The sequence below is a fragment of the Oncorhynchus mykiss genome, chromosome 12 (genome assembly GCF_057628025.1).
Source record: "Oncorhynchus mykiss isolate SJ-2025 chromosome 12, ASM5762802v1, whole genome shotgun sequence".
NCBI lineage: Eukaryota > Metazoa > Chordata > Actinopteri > Salmoniformes > Salmonidae > Oncorhynchus > Oncorhynchus mykiss.
Genome location: NC_143033.1, coordinates 78,353,131 through 78,378,866, shown reverse-complemented (window position 1 = coordinate 78,378,866; position 25,736 = coordinate 78,353,131). Strand labels below are relative to the sequence as shown.

At 43.9% G+C, this 25,736-nt stretch overlaps 1 protein-coding gene and 1 long non-coding RNA gene across 4 annotated transcripts in view; one reads left to right on the top strand and one right to left on the bottom strand.

Moving 5' to 3' along the window:
• The window catches only part of LOC110538388 (protein TANC2), a 145,808-nt gene extending 128,181 nt beyond the window's left edge, over positions 1–17,627 (bottom strand). For all 3 annotated transcript variants that reach the window (XM_036938417.2, XM_036938418.2, XM_036938420.2), the window contains exon 1: positions 17,229–17,627. The gene's annotated coding sequence lies outside the window, so the exon portion shown is untranslated. The remainder of the gene's footprint in view (positions 1–17,228) is intronic.
• Positions 432–23,843, top strand: LOC149979385 (uncharacterized). Its single transcript, XR_016485290.1, has 3 exons — positions 432–570; positions 939–1,000; positions 23,732–23,843. It is a non-coding gene; the product is annotated as an uncharacterized LOC149979385 (long non-coding RNA).
• The last annotated feature ends 1,893 nt before the right edge of the window (positions 23,844–25,736 follow it).

The following is a 25,736-nucleotide window of genomic DNA, read 5'->3' as shown; positions in this document are numbered from 1 at the left end:
AGAACTCATTCTATAGGCGAAACCAAGATGATGCATCACCCAGGAATTAGCAGAATTTCTGAAGCTCTGTTTTCCATTCTCTCCTTATATGGCTGTGATTGCGCAACGAATGAGCCTACACTTTCTGTCGTTCGCCCAAGGTCTTAGCAGCATTGTGACGTATTTGTAGGCATATCATTGGAAGATTGACCATAAGAGACTACATTTTCCAAGTGTCCGCCTGGTGTCCTGCGTCGAATTCGGTGCGCAATTGCCAGCTGCTTCTACTTTACCATTTGATTCAGGGGAGAAAGCATGTGTCCAAGAACGATGTATCAATGAAGAGATATGTGAAAAACACCTTGATGATTGATTCTAAACAACGTTTGCCATGTTTTCAGTTGATATTATGGAGTTAATTTGGAAAAAAGTTTGCGTTTTGAGGACTGAATTTATGGATTTTTTTTGGTAGCCAAATGTGATGTATAAAACGGAGCTATTTCTAATACACAAGGAATCTTTTTGGAAAAACTGAGCATCTGCTATCTAACTGAGAGTATCCTAATTGAAAACATCAGAAGTTCTTCAAAGGTAAATGATTTTATTTGAAGGCTTTTATGTTTTTGTTAATGTTGCGTGCTGGATGCTAACGCTAATGCTAACGCTAAATGCTAACGCGAAATGCTAACTCTAGCTAGCTACTTTTACACAAATTATTGTTTTCCTATGGTTGAGAAGCATATTTTGAAAATCTGAGATGACAGTGTTGTTTACAAAAGGCTAAGCTTGAGAGATGGCATATTTATTTCATTTCATTTGCGATTTTCATAAATAGTTAACGTTGTGTTATGCTAATGAGCTTGCTGATAGATTTACACAATCCTGGATACAGGGGTTTTTTCATAGCTAAACGTGACGCAGAAAATGGAGCGATTTGTCCTAAACAAATAATCTTTCAGGAAAAACTGAACATTTGCTATCTGAGAGTCTCCTCATTGAAAACATCTGAAGTTCTTCAAAGGTAAATGATTTTTTTGAATGCTTTTCTGTTTTTTTGTGTAAATGTTGCCAGCTGAATGCTAATGCTAAATGCTACGTTAGCCATCAATACTGTTACACAAATGCTTGTTTTGCAATGGTTGAGAGGCATATTTTGAAAATCTGAGATGACAGTGTTGTTAACAAAAGGCTAAGCTTGAGAGCTAGCATATTTATTTCATTTCATTTGCGATTTTCATGAATAGTTAACGTTGCGTTATGGTAATGAGCTTGAGTCTGTATTCACAAACCCGGATCCGGGATGGGGAGATCAGAAAGGTTAACATACACTTATGTTGGAGTCATAAAACTAGTTTTTCAACCACCCCACAAATTTCTTGTTAACAAACTATAGTTTTCGCAAGTCGGTTAGGACATACCGCTCGGAAGGAGACTCGTTCTGTCTCCTAGAGATGAACGTACTTTGATGCGAAAAGTGCAAATCAATCCCAGAACAGTAAAGGACCTTGTGAAGATGCTGGAGGAAACAGGTACAAAAGTAGCTATATCCACAGTAAAACGAGTCCTATATCGACATAACCTGAAAGTCCGCTCAGCAAGGAAGAAGCCACTGCTCCAAAACCGCCATAAAAAAGCCAGACTATGGTTTGCAACTGCACATGGGGACAAAGATCATACTTTTTGAAGAAATGTTCTCAGGTCTGATGAAACAAAAATAGAACAGTTTGGCCATAATGACCATTGTTATGTTTGGAGGAAAAAGGGGGATGCTTGCAAGTTGAAGAACACCATCCCAACCGTGAAGCACGGGGGTGGCAGCATCATGTTGTGGGGGTGCTTTGCTGCAGGAGGGACTGGTGCACTTCACAAAATAGATGGCATCATGAGGCAGGAGAAGTATTTGGATATATTGAAGCAACATCTCAAGACATCAGTCAGTTAAAGCTTGGTCTCAAATGGGTCTTCCAAATGGATAATGACCCCAAGCATACTTCCAAAGGTGTGACAAAATGTCTTAAGGACAACAAAGTCAAGGTATTTGAGTGGTCATCACAAAGCCCTGACCTCAATCCAATAGAACATTTGAGGGCAGAACTGAAAAAGGGTGTGCGAGTAAAGGAGGCCTACAAACCTGACTCAATTACACCAGCTCTGTCAGGAAGAATGGGCCAAAATGCATCCAACTTATTGTGGGAAGCTTGTGGAAGGCTACCTGAAATGTTTGACCCAAGTTAAACAATTTAAAGGCAACGCTACCAAATACTAATTGAGTGTATGTAAACTTCCGACCCACTGGCAATGTAATAATATAAATAAAAGCTTAAATAAATCACTTGACTATTATTCTGACATTTCACATTCTTAAAATAAACTGACCAAAAACAGGGACTTTTTACCAGGATTAAATGTCTGGAATTGTGATAAACTGAGTTTAAAATGTATTTGGCTAAGGTGTATGTAAATTTCTGACTACCTTCATTTTAACTAGGCAAGTCAGTTTAAGACCAAATTCTTACTTTCAATAACGGCCTAGGAACAGTGGGTTAACTGCCTGTTCAGGGGCAGAACGACAGATTTGTAAATTGTCAGTTCGGGGATTTGAACTTGCAACCTTTCGGTTACTAGTCCAACACACTAACCACTAGGCTACCCTGCCGCCCCGAGCTACAACTGTATATAGCAACGTAATCAAGGTATGAAATTATTATTTTCAAATACAACCTCTTTTTGGACTTAGTTGTGGTGAATTTGCAGTGTACAAATTATTAGAATCATGTTCTGGACCCCTGAACAGCCGCATCGACAAAAATCTCCCATGGTTCAATCTAGTAGCCTACCCCTGGTCTATACTGTAGTTCCACAGCCTGTTGGCCAATGTCCACAGTCTTTACTGTAGTACTGTTAATATTCATTTAATGGTAGTATGGTACATACTATGATGTTTCTTTGAAAACCTGTATGTTTCTTTCCAAGTAGGCTATAGGCTATTGCAGGGAATAAATTAGAAAAATGACTACGTAACAGCTGCTGCTTTATCAAACAGTAGAAGGACAACATATGCCTCTTTGTGCAGTGCACCAGAAGCCGGTTTTAGGAACAGGTAGAATTCCTAAAATGGCAGCAGGGTAGCCTAGTGGTTAGAGCGTTGGACTAGTAACCGGAAGGTTGCAAGTTCAAATCCCCGAGCTGACAAGGTACAGCTTGGCAAGGCAGTTAACCCACTGTTCCTAGGCCGTCATTGAAAGTAAGAATTTGTTCTTAACTGACTTGCCTAGTTAAATAAAGGTAAAAAATAATTTATTTATTTTTAAAAACAGAGGGCATAGCCTACATCTGTCTATTCTCCTACTGTAGGAGGAGGTGAATACAGGTGAATACTTTAAGATAGTGTTCTGCCTATGGGGCTGGCTGTTGTCAGACCTGCCTGCATTCTATAGAGGAGAAGTCTCCACTGTTTAAAGAGCTATGTATTGTAGGCCAATTGTAACTCAGCCCATGAACCTCCATTACATCACTAAGCTCTCCATCTCCTCCACCATGTTTTTGGGACTGTTTTCTTTTTACCCTGTCTTCTTTTCAGTCCATATTTGCCAGTCTTCTCTCTGTCCCTCTCTGTTCTGTATCTCTGTCTGGGTATTGTATGTTGGCCCCCTCCCTGTCCCTGCCCTTTCTCTGCTACGATCTCATTAATTATACAGCAGAGTGCAGGAATCCACCAGCCCCAGTGGGAGGTCACTGCTCCACTCCACCAGTAGGAGATACAGAACTGGCTGGCTTTCCCCCGTTCATATAGACAAACGGTGGAGAAGCTACAGCAGTAATATAGCCTAGATTAAAATCAGCACTCTTCTGTAATCTAGTGTTAGGTATAGATGGTATGAAGAGAGAAATGCAGCAATGAAAAACAAAGGCTTCTGAAAGAGCCCAGATCCTCCCTCTACTCTGAATTTCAGTAGATCGTCTCCTTTTTTCCTTCCGTCTCCAGCGGAAGCGACAGAATGGGAACGTGGTGGAGCTCACCATATAAACCTGCATAATAAACAGGCCGTGCTGATCACATGGGCTCGTTGGAGGTAGTTCAAAGTCAATGATCACTGGAGGCTTATGGAAGGCTTGGTGGGAATGAGCTGATGAGAAACGTATGGAAGGCTGTGTGCTCAGGGGACAGAGGTTGATGCTATTACCTCTGTAATGAGGGGAGGGAATGGGGAGCAGTGGTCACTGCGGGTTGCCAGTGTATATGGACAATGGCCATCTCCTAGCACCACGCACAAATGGTCACATTATGTAGATGTGGGAGGAAATATAGGAGGCAAAAATCAGCCATTTTATGCAGGGTAATGGGCTAAAAGTGGTGGCCGCTTTCGCAAGGCCGCCATATAAAGCAATTAGGTTCCATGCCCATGTGAGGCATTAAACCTTAAAACAGCATGGCACGGTGGCGCATCCACTCACTGAACCTGATTTGAAGGCATTCTCTCTCTATCCAGTCTTCAGCACTATGATATGGTTTTCCTTCATGGAACAGACAAGAATCCCATGCGTGCACTGTGTCTAGCATAGGGCAGCGTATGCCGTAATATAGAGATGTATCATCCAGCCCTGCTCTTTACAACTAAATCCTGCAGGGGACCACTAAAGCAGATACCCGGACGGTGCTACCGAAAATTATAACAGCTGTCTGTTTGGGGATCATGTCAGTGTCTGATTATCTGCAAAAGGAAACAGATGTCTATTGGTAAAACGCTCATCCTATATAACTACTGCAGTACACACCTTTTCTACTCATATATTGTCCATACACACCATTATCTACATATCCACTGAGTGTACAAAACATTAGGAACACCTTCCTAATATTGAGTTGCACCCCCTTTTGCCCTGGTAAAAAGTGCCCTGGCACCTACTACCGAACCCCTTTCAAAAGCACTTAAATATTTTGTCTTTTCCATTCACCCTCTGAATGGCACACATACACAATCCATGTCTCAATTGTCTCAAGGTTTAAAAATCATTCTTTAACCTGTCTCCCCCCCTTCATCTACACGGATTTAAGTGGATTCAACAGGTAACATCAATAAAGAGACTATAGCTTTCACCTGGATTCACCTGGTCAGTCTGTCATGGAAAGAGTATATTTATATTCCGGCCAGTGTTTTGAGACGGTGTGTATTGTTTTGTTAGATATTACTTCACTGTTGGAGCGAGAAACATAAGCATTTCGCTGCACCTGCAATAATATCTGGAAAATGTGTACGCGACCAATAAAATGTGATTTTAAAACAAATATTCAGGGTCAACTATAAAACTGGAGGGGAAAATAAATAATGGCCACCTTGAGAAGTTTATATTTTTGTTGTTACTTCAGGAGAAGGTTGAAGGGGATGTGAAGTCGGGTGAAGGTCGAAAAGCTCAGATTTCGAAGACTGTAAACACCGACAAAACATGGGCTAGATGCTTGCTGTTTAGGCCTGTCCGTCAGAGAGAATTAGAGAGGTGCAGATGAAAGAATCAATACATGAGCTCATAATTACCCATTTGGAGAACATATTTACAAATTGAGATAGAGGCTGAAATGTACACCCAAAAGAGAAATAGGCTATCGGATTAGATGTTTCTCTAGAACAACACTCAAAACTGATTGTGTTCTCATACTGAGTACGACCAATCATCACAGATTAGTGTAGCCTCCAGATGCACCACAGATAGCCTTCCACAGGATTACACAAGATTTCTCTTTAATGGTCAGGAAGCAGAGCGTTTGAGTAGCCTCTTTAAAAAAAAAAAAACATACAAAAACACACACACACAGCCTTACCTGGTGCATGATGTTCTGAAATCAATAACAGATTATCTATAAATCAGCTTTTCAAATGGAAGTAATTCAGAGCCATGGAGAGGTTGTATATTCAAGTGCAAGGGGAAAGGAAGGCACTGACGTGCTTCAGTTCAAATGTAGGCTAGGCCAATATACATCTGGAAGCAAATTATATGCACTACAGTAATTTTATAAATAGTATCCAACATAGTCTATCTGGTCAAGCGACATATTTTAATATTGCAATGCCAACCACTATGCAAACCCCCACAGGCAAAGGTGTTTAGAAGTGACAGCAATATGTCTGGTAAAAAAAATAAAATAAGAGGTACTGTCCAATGTAACAACTTAGAAAGACCGATGAGGACAATTTAAGACCTGTCCAGTTTGTTCTTCCCTCAGACTCCTTTGTATTGAGTTCAGAGGGTGGATCTGTAGGACCATTTCTATCAAAACAGTGGCTGCAATTTAGCTAAGAAACAGTACCCCCAGTCTTTCTTTACTCACAAGCAGGAGCCATATTAACTTGAGATATTTTTAGATATATAAATAGCCATATTAGCTATTTCTTTCTGGTGTGAGAAAACAAGACTTAAATTCAGAGAGGAAGTTGTTGATACAAAAGTCTCAACCGCGAAGAGCTTCAAGTTCCTCGGTGTCCACATCACTAAGGATCTATCATGGTCCAAACACACCAACACAGTCATGAAGAGGGCACGACAACTCCTCTTCCAAAAGGATCCTGAACTGCTTCCACCACAAAGCCTACATGTACATGAATAGTATTTCAATTGACTGATTTCCTTATATGAACTGTAACTCAGTAAAATCATTGAAATTGTTGCAATCATATTGTTGTTCAGTACATGTACGAGGTCTCTGAAGACGAGGTGGCACCATGAACGAGATGATGGCTTCAGGAGAGGGGAATAGAAGAGGGAGGAATGGGGTCAAAACAGCCCTCTGATCAGATCAGAAGGCCCTGGTGGCACGCTCCATTGGAGATGACATGTACTGGGACTTCAGTGGAGTCCTGGAAGTCTGAGCTAGAGACTGAATAAACCTGGGGGTGAGGTTGCCAGAAAGGATCTGTAAAATACTCCTCTTCAGTCTACCTGCAGTGCTAGGTGCAACATACGCCAGATGACACTACAGTTCATTTTTGTTCTAATCCTGAGCTTGAGTCGGCTTCATTTTAACATGCAAAAAAGACAAAAGGAAAACAACTTTGTTAATGAGGAGACTTGGATTAAATTGGTCTCAAAAAGTAGAATATAAGCAAACGGATCATTTGTGAAACTGAAAGATGTGAATGTTTGAGCTGGGTGAGCTGATGTAAAATAGGCTAATTCCATGATGGAGCCAGCAGCCTTGTCACCTTGACATGGTTGAATCACACTGGCCTCCTGATGAGGAGCGGTGACAAGTGCCGCTTCCTGGAGTGACTGCAGTCATCCCTCACCGATAACATTTATGAGAATTTACAAATCTATTCCATTAGGGAAACGCTGTGGTCCAGTGAAAACGGCTGCATTCACAGCTGTTTTCCCCCTCTGCATAGCAGGTGACACATTACTTGTTGTAGTGTAAACAGTATTGTTCAGTGGTCCATTTAAATTAAACTGCTGTGCGAAATAAAAATAAATATAGGGATGTATTTCTTTAACTCTTTCTAAAAAAAAAATGGGTACTGCACCAGAGACTTGGTTGTCTGACGCTAGCTGAATTATTTTCCCCCCATCATTCAGCTTCAGCTGAGCTCTTATGGTGCAAGTCAACACTTCAAATCAAGTTGTTTTGATATTGCTTACTGAGGAAGAAGAGGATACAATGGAACCACTTATATGTCGACATGCAAGGTAACTCAGCATTCTCTTGAAGTCCACAACTAAATGTGTGCAAACAATGAGACTGGGTTCAGTCAATTAGCAGGGTTCAGTGGTGTAAAGTACTTAAGTTAAATGTTAACTTAAAAAAATGTTTAAGTATTACTTAAGTAGTTTTTTGGGGTAGCTGTACTTTACTATTTATAATTTTGACAACTTTTACTTCCCTACATTCCTAAAGAAAATAATGTACTTTTTACTCAATACATGTTCCCTGACACCCAAAAGTACTCATTACATTTTGAATGCTTAGCAGGACAGAAAATGGTCCAATTCACGCACTTAAAGATAACGTCCCTGGTCATTTCTACTACTGAGAAATGCCACCTTAACTGTGTGGCAACACAAAAATCTTTGGCAATTGAAACAAGAAACCGAGTTTGGTTGACTAGGGCCAATTCTTATATAATTATAAGAGAGGGGTATTGGTCTGTGCTTTAGTAACCCTAAATAATCCAAACATTCTCTCTCTCTCTCTCACTCAGGATGGTGACTCAGGATCCGATATCAGGAAATAATACAGCATTGTAACCAAAAGTCTTGTCTGTTGGTATCTTGGAACCAGATTGATGTTGGCCCACATAGAAGAAACAACAAACGTTAGACATGCGCGCACACACACACACAGCAAACAAAGCATTACTGACCCTGATGTGTGGTCTCAACAGGAACTTTTAGCCTCCTCGTTAGTGTCCTTGATATTATTAGCACTAGTTGAGAGGCACTGACAATTAAATCTAGCCCACATGAATGCATGCTGCATAGCCCTAGACTAGAGAGAAAAAAAAAGTGCCAGACGCCGAACCCCCACCTCCTACTCTGTCTATGGGGCCAGCTGAATTGTGTCCTGTAGGAAGTAAAATTGGGCATGGAGATAAGAGCCAGGCGACAGCAGAGAGCCCACCTGTAGGAGGTTGTGGGTAATTGAGAGTCAGGGGGTCAGGCTCTCTTACAAGTTGGCCTGGTTTCAACTACAAAAAATGGTCACTTACAACAACTTGCTGCTTTTTGAACTTGAAGGACCTCTTTAGGTTATGTTGATGGTTACAGTCAGTTACAATCCCTTTATTGTGATTCCACACAAACATTTTTAAGGAGAGATGTCAATTGTCTTTCCATAGTTTGGATGCATAGGCAGCCAATTCCGTAATAACATTATGTAATAAATGACATAAATGGGAAAACTTCTGAGAAAGACTGTCCTATAACAGTATTCAGCCAAACATATTGAAAGCCCATTTTGGAAGAGTAGGACAAGCCAAACCTGCTGCTCGAACATACAGTCCGTCATACTGCGCTGAGCACAGCAATATGCCATCTCCAAATGTGACTCAAGAGGAAAATCTACTTGCATGTCAGATTCTCAACCATCTTATCGCTGCAGCAAACACCAAAAGGTGAAACAGCTGTGACCATTGATAATCTCATCCCAATCAAATCAAAGGGAGAAAGGTGTGCATGAGTGTGCAGCCAGTAAGATAAACAAGAGGTGGGAGGCTTGGGAGCAATGGGATGAATATAATGTTGTGCAAAGAATCAATTTATATGTATCAATCAAATACTCTACTAGGCTATATGATTGGGCTGCAACTGAGGTATAAAAAAAACATCTAAAAAAACATCTAAATCAATCTTTCATAACAATCTACTGGAAAATGGTTTCAGACATTTTTAAAAGGATGCATTAAATTGCTTGTAACACCTGGCACAACTGTCTTAGTTGTGTTGACTTTACTTTCCCATCAGAGCAGTATATCTTAGTAGCAGCCAGGTGTTAGTGGTAGAGCACCCTTCGCAGGAGAGGTGCTTCCTGAGACTGCATTCTCTTCAGACATTTAAGGAAAACCCATTTAACCTCAGTCAGAAGAGCTTATTAGAGCAATAAGCTTAGGGAAAAAAAGAAAAAATCTAAGGCTGTGCCACTAGAGATGCTGGTTCAAGTCCAGGCTCTGGACACTCATGGGGCGGCGCACAATTGGCCCAGCGTCGCCCAGGTTAGGGGAGGGTTTGGCCGGCAGGGATGTCCTTGTCCCATCGCGCACTAGCGACTCCTGTGGCGGGCCGGGTGCAGTGCACACTGACATGGTTGCCAGGTGCACGGCATTTCCTTCTACACATTGGTGCGGCTGGCTTCCGGGTTAAGTGGGTATTGTGTCAAGAAGCTTGGGTTGGGTTTCGGAGGACGCACAGCTCTCGACCTTCACCTCTCCCATATGGGAGTTGCAGCAATGAGACAAGACTGTAACTACCAATAGGATACCACAACATTGGTGAGAAAACAGAATTAAAAAAAAAATATATATATATATATATATATATATATATATATATATATATATATATATATATATATATATATATATATATATATATATATATATATATATATATATATATATATATATATATATATATATATACTGCTCAAAAAAATAAAGGGAACACTTAAACAACACAATGTAACTCCAAGTCAATCACACTTCTGTGAAATTAAACGATACACTTAGGAAGCAACACTGATTGACAATAAATGTCACATGCTGTTGTGCAAATGGAATAGACAACAGGTGGAAATCATAGGCAATTAGCAAGACACCCCCAATAAAGGAGTGGTTCTGCAGGTGATAACCACAGACCACTTCTCAGTTCCTATGCTTCCTGGCTGATGTTTTGGTCACTTTTGAATGCTGGCGGTGCTTTCACTCTAGTGGTAGCATGAGACGGACAGTACAACCCACACAAGTGGCTCAGGTAGTGCAGCTCATCCAGGATGGCACATCAATGCGAGCTGTGGCAAGAAGGTTTGCTGTGTCTGTCAGCGTAGTGTCCAGAGCATGGAGGCGCTACCAGGAGACAGGCCAGTACATCAGGAGACGTGGAGGAGGCCGTAGGGGGGCAACAACCCAGCAGCAGGACCGCTACCTCCACCTTTGTGCAAGGAGGAGCAGGAGGAGCACTGCCAGAGCCCTGCAAAATGACCTCCAGCAGGCCACAAATGTGCATGTGTCTGCTCAAACGGTCAGAAACAGACTCCATGAGGGTGGTATGAGGGCCTGACGTCCACAGGTGGGGGTTCTGCAAGAGGAAGGCCTTGATGCTATGGACTGGCCCGCCCGTTCCCCAGACCTGAATCCAATTGAGCACATCATGTCTCGCTCCATCCACCAACGCCATGTTGCACTACAGACTGTCCAGGAGTTGGCGGATGCTTTAGTCCAGGTCTGGGAGGAGATCCCTCAGGAGACCATCCGCCACCTCATCAGGAGCATACCCAGGCGTTGTAGGGAGGTCACACAGGCACGTGGAGGCCACACACACTACTGAGCCTCATTTTGACTTGTTTTAAGGACATTACATCAAAGTTGGATCAGCCTGTAGTGTGGTTTTCCACTTTAAGTTTGAGTGTGACTCCAAATCCAGACCTCCATGGGTTAATAAATTTGATTTCCATTGATAATTTTGTGTGATTTTGTTGTCAGCACATTCAACTATGTAAAGAAAAAAGTATTTAATAAGAATTATTTCATTCATTCAGATCTAGGATGTGTTATTTTAGTGTTCCCTTTATTTTTTTGAGCAGTGTATATAAAAATAAAGAATACAAGTAGGCCTATGGCATCAAGACTAGCAACTTTGAGAAATTACACTGCTCGGGACTGCTGGAAGTAGGCTACTTGCCAAAGTCACATTTATTCTACATCAGATCTAATTGGCTTCCCTCAGCAGTCTGTACAAAATCTTTTCACTTACTGCATGTTAAAAGGTAGAATTAATAAAAGTAAGTCAATGTCATAAAACCTTTCACTTGGTCTAGTGGGTTCCCAATTCACTATTGTTTTGCTAAGGCCCTTCCATAGTCATTCATCATAAAGATCCAAGCAGCCACTCCAGCCGGTAAATCAATTGGCTGAACTGAATTATGATTTTGCCATTTCCTCAACAGACACCCCAATCTGGGACAATTTCATCATTGCTGCTGTCTGCTGCGACAGCTGGCTCTATTTCTGTGAAGTACCTTGCTAAAGCCCCCAACCCTAGACTGCACATCCATTTCCCTAATCACTTTTCCACAGCCGCCCTCCGGCACGTAAATGAAAGTTACAAAGAAATTGCTACGTGTCGGTCATAAAAAATCTCACCCTGGAGGCACTGGCCAACTGTGATTATTTAATCTGGGTTGTTTTTTAGTTAAAATAGCATAGCCAGTAGGCTGTCTGACAGTATTTGATTCATGGCCCAACAATGTTTATAAGTAGGAGAAAGGGGGCTTTAGCTGTTTAGAGGGATGGTTCACCCAAAATACAAACTCACCTCATCTTATTGATTTTAGGCTACCTCATTTTATGGCGTCACCATGAGGCAATTGTTTGGAGACTGCAGCTGTTTGGAGACTGCTGTTTGGAAACTGGATTAGCAGAATAAGTAAACAAACCCAAATATTGGGTCCCTGTGTCAGTGTCCATGGACTTCTCTATTGTAGGTTGCCTATCCATAACGGTCACTTCAAGAAAGATGAGTGATTGAGGAAAAGTCTGGGGAATAAAGGAGGTCGCATAGAGTCGTTTGAGTGAATAATTGATCACTGAACGTCAAAGAATGATTGTACAGTAGCCTACTGAAGCATTCTCAGCTGCTAGGTCTAATCACATGGTCAAGCCATCAAGCATGTGCGCAGGTGAATTCACTGTTGAGCGCACATTCCACCTGTCAATCATTTGAACCACTGTCACCTGCAAGCATAGACATTAAAACCAGTAGATAGTGATAGCACTGACATCATCCGCGTATTGCTATGCAAAACTCCCGATGACGCATGAAGCCAGAAGTACTTGAATTTGAAGTGCGCCATACTGCTGAATTGGGCAGAATGGCAACAACAAAAAACCCGCTAAGGATTATGAAAGTGGCAGTAACTAGCAAAGGATCATGATCGATGTAGTCGATTTCATCCTGCCTAAGAGAGTCAACCCAACGCTGCTGGGTGCACATGCAAAGAGCGTGCATGTAGCCTGCCAGTACGTAATAGTTCTGTGTCAGCACGTGGTCCTGTGTGACGACAAATGTAGTAGTCAGAATGGATCAATATTTCATTTAATATCTCGATTTGTAGCGAAATATAAAATAATTTACTGTGGGGATCAAACTAATTTTATAGTACAAAACAGCAGTGCAATATATTTTTTTTAACGGCCAATCTGGCGATCGTAATTTACATAGGCTTTCTAAATTGCCATAAATATTTAATGCTTTTGTTTGTTTTGATATTTCAACTTGTTTGTCTTGATCATGTCTGGTAAAATCAACATGCGTGCGATGGCGCAGACACACGTGCGGTCTGGTCAGCGTTTTAGATTACGCATTTTCAAGTGCAACGTTAATAATGATGGTTTTGGGAAACAGCTCAGAGATTTAACTATGCTCCTACCAATGTTCCAACGATGAACTTAGCCTTAAAGGGACATTTATAAATTGTTCGACTTCATATTCATAATCTCCAGCACAATCCCAACAAAACATAGAAGCGTGTAATTTGACATATATTGATGTTGGAGTGGTGCTGGAGATGATGACTATGAAGTAGATTTTTTTAAATATTTTACATCCCTCTTTAAGATGCTTTTGGGAAACCAGACCCAGTTCTAATATCAGAGCACAAATGGCAGTCTCTCCCCCCCCCAAAATGGCCGTTCTGGCGATGATAATTTACATAGCCTTTCTAGGGCAGATCAGGCCCAGTTTCCCAATAGCGATGGAATTTAGGCTTACGAGTGTTAACCATGTGTCGTTACAATAGTTGCTCCGTGCTGAAAATGATTCCAGAATATAGGCTCAACAGCTCGCTGTAGCTCTTAAAATTATTTATGGCTATTCAAAGTCATCAATACAGTTTTCCCATCAAGAGAAGAAATGTTCTATAGCCTATAACAGTGCATTCGGAAAGTATTCAGACCCCATGACTTTTCCACATTCTGATCCAATACAGCCTTATTCTAAAATCGATTTTTAAAAAGCTACATACAATACCCAATAATGACAAAGCAGTTTTTTTTTTTTGCAAAAACTGAAATAGAAGTGTAAATGTGATTTCTGTATTTGTCTGTATATGGTATGCATGTATGTATGTGTATATTATTGTACTGCTCTAGGGATGCAATTATTGTTTGGATAACCTTACAATTATGTATTGATAAAAAAAAAATATGCGATGTGCAATGCAGAGAACACCAGAAGAAGAATTATAATTTAATTACCATAGTGAATTATTATAATGTTTGTTTATGCGTCAATTAATCCCATAAGGGATGGGCTGCCAATTTGACACGAAAATATATTTTTCTCCATTCATTCATAAATATTCAGACCCTTTACTCAGTACTTTGTTGAAGCACCTTTGGCAGTGATTACAGCTTCGAGTCTACTTGGGTATGATGCTACAAGCTTGGCACATCTGTATTTGGGGAGTTTCTCCCATTCTTCTCTGCAGATCCTCTCAAGCTCTGTCAGGTTGGATGGGGATTGCACAGCTAGGTCTCTCCAGAGATGTTCGATCGGGTTCAAGTCCGGGCTCTGGCTGGGCCACTCAAGGACATTCAGGGACTGCTCCCGAAGCCACTCCTACATTGTCTGTGTGCTTAGGGTCATTGCCATATTGGAAGGTCAACCTTCACCCCAGTCTGAGGTCCTGAGCGCACTGGAGCAGGTTTCCATCAAGGATCTCTCTGTACTTTGTGCCGCTCATCTTTCCCTTGATCCTGACAAGTTTTCCAGTAACTGCCGCTGAAGAAAAATCCCACAGTATGATGCTGCCTCCAACATGCTTCACCATAGGGATGGTGCCGGGTTTCCTCCAGACGTGACGCTTGACATTCAGGCCAAAGAGTTCAATCTTTATTTTATCAGACCAAAGAATCTTGTTTCTCATGGTCTGAGAGTCCTTTAGGTGCCTTTTGACAAACTCCAAGCGGGCTGTCATGTGCATTTTACTATAGAGTGGCTTCCGTCTGGCCACTCTACCATAAAGGCCTGATTGGTAGAGTGCTGCAGAGATGGTTGTCCTTCTGGAAGGTTATCCCATCTCCACAGAGGAACTATAGAGCTCGGTCAGAGTGACCATCGGGTTCTTCGTCACCTCCCTGATGAAGGCCCTTCTCCCCCAATTGCTCAGTTTGGCCGGGTAGTCAGCTCTAAGAGTCTTGGTGGTTCCAAACTTCTCCCATTTAAGAATGATGGAGGCCACTGTGTTCCTGGGGACCTTCAATGCTGCAGACATTTTTGGGAAACCTTCCCCCAGATATGTGCCTCGACACAATCCTGTCTCGAAAGCTCTACAGACAATTCCTTCGACCTCGTGGCTTGGTCTTTGTTCTGCACCGTCAACTGTGGGACCTTATATAGACAGGAACAGGAATTTCCATGTCCATGTTCAATCAATTGAATTTACCACATGGACTTGAATAAAGTTGTAGAAACATCTCAAGGATGATCAATTGAAACAGGTTGTACCTGAGCCCAATTTCATGTTTCATAGCAAAGGGTCTGAATACTTATGCAAATAAGGTATCTGTTTAAGTTTAATACATTTTCTAAAACTACTAAAAACCTGTTTTTGCTTTGTCATTATGGGGTATTGTCTGCAGATTGAGGATTTATATTCATTTAATCAATTTTAGAATAAGGCTGTACTATAACAAAATGTGGAAAAAGTTTAAGTCTTTGTTTTATATGATTGCCATATGTTATGTATTCTAAGTGTTTTCTCATGCTATTTTGTATGCAATGTTTAATTACAGATGGCATACAAGTTTGTTATTAAGGCAAATTAAAGTTAACATATTCCAGAAGGCATGTCTGCCAAAAAAAATATTTTAATTTATTTCTAAAAAAATAAATTAAAATGCCCCTCCCATGAAGTAGTGACATGAAACATATGCCTAGCTTCTTGAAATGGGTCACATATGATTGAAATAAGCCTATAGCCTACTGGATTTATATTTTAATGCAGTCAACTCGGTTTTTTAGGAGCATATACCCCCGTGGGTGATTGAAAGATGAACTAGGGTCCACACTCCAGTCCAGTTGGTAGTGCATAGTTGGTAGTGGTAATGCACTTTAAAGTTGGTTGCCAACCACCATATAAAATCCAAAGAAGAAGAAGCCTGAAAGAGGAGAGATTACTAGAAACAAACTCGGTTTACCCGTTTATCTGTGGATTAATTGTCAGAGTAGAGGACCTTGTGCAGGAGTTTGTGCACTACTGGGGCGGCAGGTAGCCTAGTGGTTAGAGCTTGGACTTGTAACCAAAAGCTTGCAAGATCGAATCCCCGAGCTGACAAGGTAAAAATCTGTCGTTCTGCCCCCTACGCTGTCACTGAAAATAAGAATTTGTTTTTAACTGACTTGCCTAGTTAAAGGTAAAATAACATTTTTAAATCAGGTAAAACCCAATGTCAAATTAAGGCTAACAACAGCAAGCTAGCTAGCTAAATTGCAGTACATGTTTAATGCTTTTCGACCTGTCCCCAAATTAATAGTTGGTTCAAAGTTTGTTTTTATATTTCAACTGGCTTGTCCTGATCGCATCTGGTGTGGAGGGGCAAAAACCAACATGCGCGCGATGGCGCAAACACACATGCGGTCTGGTCAGCATGTTAGATTAATCGTTTTCAAGTGCAACGTTAATAACGATGGTTTTGGAAAACAGCTCCGAGATTTAACTGCTCCTACGAAGATTCGAACGACGAATTTAGCCTTAAAGGGCAATTTCTAAATTGTTCAACTTCATATTCATAATCTCCAGCACCACCCCAACATCAACAAAACCCAGAAACACGCCATTTGGCATATATTGATTTTGGTGTGGTGCTAGAGATTACATTTCTCTTTAAAATGCTTTTGGGAAACCAGACCCAGTTCTGTCACCACTGGAAATGTAAGAAACACATAATCCATAATGGCAGTAATGCATTCAATGTCCTAGCGCCAGTTTGCTTTAAAATGTATGGGGTTGTGAATGCACAAAGATTAAGCATGTATACATTTGGTTTACAGAGCCATTCAGCAAATGCCATGGTATAATTCACCAAGGGCATAATGACTCTTAATACACATACTCTCTATTTAACTAACGTTAGCCAGGGGGGTAGCTGTCATTCTAAATTCAAAGATGTTCAGCAAGTCAGTTTGAGGCGTATGGCGAAAGAATACACAAAAGGGATTTCTTTGTGTAACTAAATGGCCACATTGTTCACTGTGTGGCTTTAGGTTGTCCAGCTAAATATAACTACAGTAAAAAACATGTTCGAAAATTACATGGTTGTCAAATAGCGAATGCTAACTATGTTAGTTTGCTAGCTACCTGCAATACAATAGATGATTGGGACACTTCGATGCGGATATATAGCAAGCGCTAGCTAGCTAAAACAGTGCAGCACAGCAGATACCGAACGCTAAAGAACATCACATTATTTGGCTAGGACTAACGTTATTCAGCCAACTCATTCGAATTTCGTGTTTCAAATGTAGCATTGTCATTCGCTGTCACGTACCTTGATTTTTTTCACCTCCTCCACTGTCAAATAAGCCGAGGCAAGAACGTCCTACTGACCATTAAACCCGTGTCAGTTCGTAGATAAACGTCAGTGCAATGGCTAGCTAACGTTTCAGCAAGATTTCCAATAAGCAGCTGGACCACAACACAGCCTTCGCGAGCGTGCGTAAAGATTCGACGTGTTCGATCGTTCCGTCCTTCTCCCACTGAGGTACCTCCTACTCCAGGTTTTGAGGGAGGAAAAAATCCCAGAATTTCGCTCAATTTGCCTCCAATAATTACCACCCAGTGAAAAAGAACGAGATACTATTCATTATGCGACTGCCTGAGAAGGACCAAACATTGCTAAGAAGATGTGTGTGTGTGTTGAAAACGCTTTCATACAGTCGCATGAGGCACGAGGGGCTGCTGAATTATTCATGAGGGGGCGGGTGCTCAGATCCTGCGTTCAAATTCAAGTGGGAAGGTGGTATTTTCGAGAAGGGTGCAATTGCAGCCCACAATGTGGGGGCGTTCCTGTACGTGGGCATTCCTGAATCTGCAGGAACTCCTCTCTATACTTGTATTGGTCCATTTTTAAGTTAGGACAGGTGGAAGGCAGTAGGTGGCGTTAATGCATAAATAACATAAATAACATATGGATATCAGCTGCCGATAAACCCCACAGAAGAAGGGGCGGGGGCGACAATGGTAGCTAGCTAGCCGTACACCAGTGGTAGACAGCGTCCTTCGCCCCCCCTGTCGGGCACTGTTTTCTCGCAGTTCTGTTGACGAAAGCGAGGGCAGATGTTCGGGAGGTGGGAGTGAAGGACACTGTGTGCTAGCTTAGCCAGCTAGTCCTAAGGAGGACTCATGTACACAGCAGGCGGGAGGCGAGGGCGACACCGTGTGCTAGTGTAACCGATGTGAAATGGCTAGCTAGTTAGCGGTGGTGCACGCTAATAGCGTTTCAATCGGTGACGTCACTCGCTCTGAGACCTTGAAGTAGTGGTTCCCCTTGCTCTGCAAGGGCCGCGGCGTTTGTGGAGCGATGGGTAATGATGCTTCATGGGAGGCAGTTGTTGATGTGTGCAGAGGGTCCCTGGTGCGAACTCGGGTATGGGCGAGGGGACGGACTAAAGTTATACTGTTACACTAGCTAACTAGCAAGCTAGCACATGGTGTCGCTAACTATCAAGTTAGCTTGTTAGCTAGCACACGGTGTTGCCCTAGCCTCCCTAATGCTGTGCTTTAGACAGTGTCCTTCTCCCCCACCTAAGACACAGTTTTCTCCAGTACACAGCTGGCGGGAGGCAGGGGCAACTCCGTGCGCTAACTAACTAACTAACAAGCTAGCACACAGTGTCGCTAACTAGCAAGCTAGCATGTACTGTCACCCTAGCGGGAGGCGGGGAGGCTAGCGGGAGGCGGGGACGACCAGTAGACAGTGTCCTTCGCCCCCGCCTGTCACGCACAGTTTTCTCCGGTACACAGCAGGCAGGAGTGACACTGTGTGCTAGCTAACTAGTAAGCTAGCACATGGTGTTCTGTTTGGCAGGCGGGAGCGAAGGACACTGTTTACCCGCTAGCTAGGAAGGAGGACTCCAGTAGGCGTGGGTGATGCTTTCCTGCAAATGTTAGGACAGGTGGAAGGCAGTAGGTGGCGTTAATGCATAAATAACGTTGGATATCAGCTGCCGATAAACCCCACAGAAGAAGGGGCGGGGGCGACAATGGTAGCTAGCTAGCCGTACACCAGTGGTAGACAGCGTCCTTCCCACATGCAGGAACGTCCCATATAGCTGGCTGCAGTTGCACACTATTGGTATTTACCACATACTGACTGGGAAAAAATCCCACTTGAACGCCCCTCCAACTCTATCATCCCTGAGCTACGACTTCTCCCACATGCTGACCTCTCAAGTCGCCTACTAAGAAAATTAGGATACCTCGATAACAGCATTTTCAGCAGTTAAATGCAACAACAAAATATTATTTATTAAAAGCAATCTATTAATATGGTTTTTGAACACTATAATTTGTTTACAAGCATGATAGTTGTGCTTTTAGTTAATGCTTGAAGTAGATTGTTGGCCATTAGTCAATCGGCGTATCTCAATGAGTTCAAAGCATGTGCACGCATTCAACTAGTATTTACAACTTCACAACGGTAATTTCCACCTTCCCACTTGGTTATGAATGCAGCATTGTCAAAGTAGCATACTGTAAAATGCAAGGTCATGTCAATCAAATGTACATTATTTACGGAATAACTCTGTAGTAACAACATTGTAGGTGCATAGGACCGGCTATGTAATTGCAATTGAGGTTATTTACACAAGTGGAGGGAGGTCTTGTGGGTTACGTAGCCAGTGTCTCCAATCTCGGAATGGGTCATGCTGGCTTCGTCTGACACACACACACTGCTGCAGTCTCAGAGTTTTGTTTTGTCTAGGAAAGCTAACTCTTGATAGATACAGGCATTAATTTGACTTCTGGTCCATCCTTGCTTTGACTTATCATGGAGTTTTCTCATAGCGAAGATGATGATATCTGTCTGAGATCCACATACCTTGCTTACTCCTGCTTTAGATGTGTGTAATCTCTGTGAATCTTTGTGTGGGAAATACTATAATACTCAGATATCGCAATACCCACATTCTATAGAGATGGAACACTACAATGTACAATCTAACAAATGAACATCCTCTCACCCATCAAATCAAACTTCATTTGTCACATGCCCCGAATACAACAGGTGTAGATCTTACCGTGAAATGCTTACTTTGCTTGTCACAAGTTGGAACTTTAAGCTAACTATTTCCTAACTATTTCCTTTTTTCTTTTGATTCAACTACCTCTTACTTATTGTATATTACCAGAATTAATGTGATAATATAATGAGGGTGTCACGACTTCTAGCCATCGCTGATCCATCTTTGATTTTCCATTGGTTTTGTCTTTATTTTCTACACACCTGGTTTTCATTATCCAATTACATGTTCATGTATTTAACCCTCTGTTTCCCCCATGTTTGTTGTGCGTGATTATTTCTATGTTCAGTTCGGTTCATTATGGTTGGTTTTTGACTGGTGCTGTGTTCACCCTTGCGTAATATTTACCTTTGGTTTTTGGTCAAGTGTATTTGTTTATCTTGTGCCTTTATTGTATGAGTAAAGTACATTGCTCACTCATTTTGCTCTCCTGCTCCTGACTTCATGCACCAGCTACACTCAGCTTCTGACAGAATCACGCACCAAACCATATGGAGTCAGCAGGAGCAGACAACCCCGGATTAGGGGTCGAAGAGCGCGTCCAGCAGCATGCGGCCATGTTACAATATCTCGGCATCGCCATGGATCACGTCCTGCAGAATCTGGACCGCTGGGAGAGAAGAGGAGTTCCTCCAGTGCCTCCACTATCACCACCAAGGACACCACTACTCACGCCTCCTTCACCCTGTCCCAGTGGGATTCAGCTCAATCTTCGGAAGGGGTATGATGGGACGGCTGTGGGATGTCAGGGGTTCCTACTCCAGCTGGAGCTCTACCTAGCAACCATCCACCCGGCTCCTTCGGGCCAAATTATCATGTCCGTCCTCGTCTCCTGTCTCTCAGGGAAAGCCCTGAAGTGGGCCAATGCCGTATGGGAGGAAGGAGAAGCGGTGTTGGACTAATTCGAAGAACGGCTCGTCCAACTTAGACAGGGGACGAGGAGCGCACAGGAGTTCTCTCTGGACTTTCAGACCCTGGCCGCCAGCGCGGGATGGAACGACAGGGCCCTGATCGATCACTACCGTTGTAGTTTGAGCGAGGATGTCCGTCGGGAGTTGGCCTGCAGGGACACCACTCTCACCTTTGACCAGCTGGTGGACCTGTCCATCCGTTTGGATAACCTGCTGGCTACCCGCGGACGTCCAGATCGGGGTCTGTCGATTCCATCCCCCAGCACCACAGCTCCTACGCCCATGGAGCTGGGAGGTGCTGCACATAGGGCGATCGGAGGAGGGGCCGGTCCATGCACCATCTGTGGCCGCAAAGGGCACACTGCCGGTCGGTGCTGGGAATCGAGGCAGCAGGCAGGGCACTCTTGTGTCACCCCAGGTGAGTCGGCACCAGGCTCACCCAGAGCCCACAAACACATGTTTGTGTATATTCATTTTCCTGAGTTTTCCCCGCATTCCCAGCATAAGGCGCTCGTAGATTCAAGTGCAGCTGGGAACTTTATTGACAGATCATTTGCCCATAGTTTAGGGATCCCTATTGTTCCAGTGGATATGCCCTTCCCAGTTCACGTCCTAGATAGTCGACCATTGGGGTCGGGTCTATTTATACCCGTGGTGCTGGGTATACCCTGGTTGGCCTGTCATGACCCCACTATTTTGTGGCAAGAGTGCCCTCGTGGGGTGGTCACAAGAGTGCTCGGGTGGTGTTTAGGGGTTTCCGTTGGTGCGACTACGGTGGAAAGTCCAGACCAGGTTTCCACCGTGCGTATCCCCTCTGAAATGCCGAATTGGCTCTCGACTCAATTACCACCCCATCGACGGGGGGATTGTGCGATAAATCTCCTGGTTGACGCAGCACTTCCGCAGCGTGCTTGGTCGACTGTTGGAGCATGACCTGTACGTCAAGGCTGAGAAATGCCTGTTTTCCCAACAGTCCGTCTCCTTCCTAGGGTACCGCATTTCCACTTCAGGTGTGGAGATGGAGAATAACCGCATTACAGCCATGCGTAATTTTCCGACTCCCACCACGGTAAATAAAGTGCAGCAGTTTCTAGGGTTTGCCAACTACTACCGGAGCTTTATCCAGGGCTTTGGCCCGGTAGCGGCTCCCATTACCTCACTGCTGAAGGGAGGACCAGTCCGTTTGCAGTGGTCAGCTGAGGCGGACAGGTCTTTTGGTCAGCTGAGGGCTCTGTTTACCTCGGCTCCCGTGCTGGCTCATCCGGATCCCTCTTAGGCGTTCATAGTGGAGGTGGACGCGTCCGAGGCTGGGATAGGAGCCACGCTCTCTCAGCGCTCGGGCAAGCCACCAAAGCTCCGCCCCTGTGCCTTCTTTTCGAAGAACCTCAGCCCGGCGGAGCGAAACTATGACGTGGGAAACCGGGAGTTGTTGTCTGTCGTCAAGGCTTTGAAGGTGTGGAGACATTGGTTTGAGGGGGCTAAACACCCTTTTCTCATCTGGACTGACCACCGCAATCTGGAGTACATCCGGGTGGCGAGGAGACTGAATCCTCGCCAGGCAAGGTGGGCCATATTTTTTACCCGTTTTGTTTTCATCCTATCCTACAGACCAGGTTCCCAGAACGTGAAGGCAGACGCACTGTCCCGGATGTATGACACAGAGGAGCGGCCCATGGATCCCACTCCCATACTCCCGGCCTCTTGCCTGCTGGCACCGGTAGTGTTGGAGCTGGATGCGGACATCGAGCGGGCGGTACGTACAGAGCCCACTCCCCCCCAATGTCCAGCTGGGCGTCTGTACGTTCCGTCTGCTGTCCGCAACCGTTTGATCTATTGGGCCCACTCGTCACTCTCCTCTGGTCATTCGGGCATCGGTCGGACAGTGCTCTGTCTTAGTGGGAAGTACTGGTGGTCCACTTTAGCTTAAGACGTGAGGGTTTATGTCTCCTCCTGCTCGGTGTGCACCCAGTGCAAGGCCCCTAGGCACTTGCCCAGAGGGAGGTTACAACCCTTACCCGTTTCACAACGGCCATGGTCGCACCTGTCTGTGGATTTCCTAATGGATATTCCTCTATCTCAGGGTAACACCACAATCCTGGTCATTGTGGATTGTTTCTCTAAGTCCTGACATCTCCTCCCTTTGCCCGGTCTTCCTTCGGCCCTACAGACTGCGGAGGCCCTGTTTACACACGTCTTCCGGCACTACGGGGTGCCTGAGGACATAGTATCTGATCGAGGTCCCCAGTTCACGTCAAGGGTCTGGAGGGCGTTCATGGAACGTCAGGGGTTCTTGGTCAGCCTTACCTCGGGTTTTCACCCGGAGAGTAACGGGCAGGTGGAGAGAGTGAACCAGGATGTGGGTAGGTTTCTGCAGTCCTATTGCCAGGACCGGCCGGGGAAGTGGGCGGCATTCGAGCCCTGGGCAGAGATGACCCAGAACTCACTCCTCCACTCCTCCACTCCTCCACTAACCTCTCTCCCTTCCAGTGCGTACTGGGGTAACAGCTGGTCCTGGTGCCTTAGCATCAGAGCCAGATCGAAGCTCCTGCGGTGAATGACTTGTTTAGGCGCGCTGAGGAGACCTGAGACCATCAGCGGGCTGTGAGGCGCCAAAAAACCTGTGCAGATTGCCACCGCAGTGAGGCCCCGGTGTTTGCACCGGGGGACCGGATCTGGCGCTCGACCCAAAACCTGCCCCTCCGCCTGCCCTACCGGAAGCTGGGCCCGCGGTTTGTGGTGCCATTCAAAGTCCTGAGGAGACTGAACGAGGTATGTTACAGGTTACAGCTTCCCCCCAATTATCGAATTAACCCCTCGTTCCAATTGTCTCTCCTCAGGCCGGTGGTAGCTGGTCCACTCCAGGAGTCTGAAGTGCGGAAGGTTCCTCCACCCCCTCTGGACATCAAGGGGGCCCCGGCGTATGCAGTTCGATCTATACTGGATTCGAAGCTTCGGGCGAGGGGCCTTCAGTACCTCGTGGAGTGGGAGGGGTACGGTCCGGAGGAGAGATGCTGGGTGCCGGTGGAGGACGTGTTGGACCCATCGACGCTGCAGGGAGTTCCGGCCTCCGGGTCGCCCCAGAGGCCGGTGTCGGCAAGGGGGGGGGTACTGTCATGAGTTCCGCCGAGGTCGGTCCCTCTCCTTGTACGGGCGGCGTTCAGCGGTCGACGTCACCGGTCTTCTAGCCATCGCTGATCCATCTTTCATTTTCCATTGGTTTTGTCTTTATTTTCTACACACCTGGTTTTCGTTATCCAATTACATGATCATGTATTTAACCCTCTGTTTCCCCCATGTTTGTTGTGCGTGATTATATCTATGTTCAGTTCGGTTCATTATGGCTGGTTTTTCGACGGGTGCTGTGTTCACCCGTGCGTAATATTTAAGTGTATTTGTTTACCTTGTGCCTTTATTGTTTGAGTAAAGTACATTGCTCACTCATTTTGCTCTCCTGCGCCTGACTTCATGCACCAGCTAAACTCACCTTCTGACAGAGGGTAGAGAAATTATCCTTGCCCTGCTGCCAAGTGTAGCCTACAGATCTAAAAGACATAAATCAAATTATTTTAATTTTGGAAAGAATGTAAACATCTGGATCAGTCCTAGGGGTTGATCAAACAACAACGGTTTCTGAAGGCCTGCACCTGGAGGTAAGGTGAAGAGAGACATGCAGACGAGGCTGGGATGCATTTCTGTGCTATCTTCTCATCATAATGCAAATGTATGATTCCCTCATCACAAACCAGAGATAGGAATGCCATTTCCCTTGGTCTCTGGACTATGTTTGAGAGATGCCAATCGTTCATGGGTACACAGTGTACGAAATATATCTGGGGTTGGACATTAATTACCTAACAATGGCCTATTCCCTCTCAGTGGACTCAAACAAACGATAGTTATGTTCTAGAATGTATTTATTCTATTTTTTTAAGTCCTCCAAGGACCACACACATGCCATGCTGTCCCAAAAAATAGACACTAAAGCTTACTGAAGCCATTTTTGCAAACCCACTGAACCAGTTCTTCAGCACACAAATTAACCGTCAACAATAACGTGGCCTACATACTTACTCTTTATGTAAATCAAGTGAATCATGTGACAACATGTCTGGTCAAAGTATCCACACACATCCTTCCATCTGTGATTTACATGCATGCACAGACTAACAAAGAAAGACACATTCCTTTTGAAATGCAATGTGTTGAGTCAAAAGACTGTGCCAGGTCAAAGTAATGGACAAAGTAAGGAAAAAACCTAACGCAAAATAGATTAGATTCCCAGTTGTTCAGTGCCAATGCTTAATTGAATTAAACAGCGGTGATTGATAAGTCGGGTTTGTTGGCTGAGGCTTTGAACTGGCCTGAGAGAATGGATGGGATTTTAATGCTTTACCGCAGTGTTTCCAAACCATTTCTTGCTTAAGACTGATGACCAGTTCCTCTTTGTGAAAGTCCCAAACCAGCTCTTAGCACCTTCAATTTGTGTTTATGATAACCAAGTTGTTCTGTTTGTTAGCTGCTTACACTAATATATCTTAACATTTCTATACACCCAAAACATTGTATTGAATGTGTCAAATTCTATTTATTACGATGTCAATGCATCATTTGCAGCTCTGCTCTATAACCTGGAGTATAGCCAAGTACAGAGAGAGGTTATAGAAAAGAAGAACGCATTAATATGACAATGGAGCCAGGCAGGCAGATAATTACAATAAAAAATGAAAACACCCATAACATGGTAGTGACTTAAATAGAGAGGACAGGGAATGAACCGTGCTTACGTAAATATTATTTGTTGGATATGTTAAACATTGTGTATTTCCCTGTAGATTTCAATAG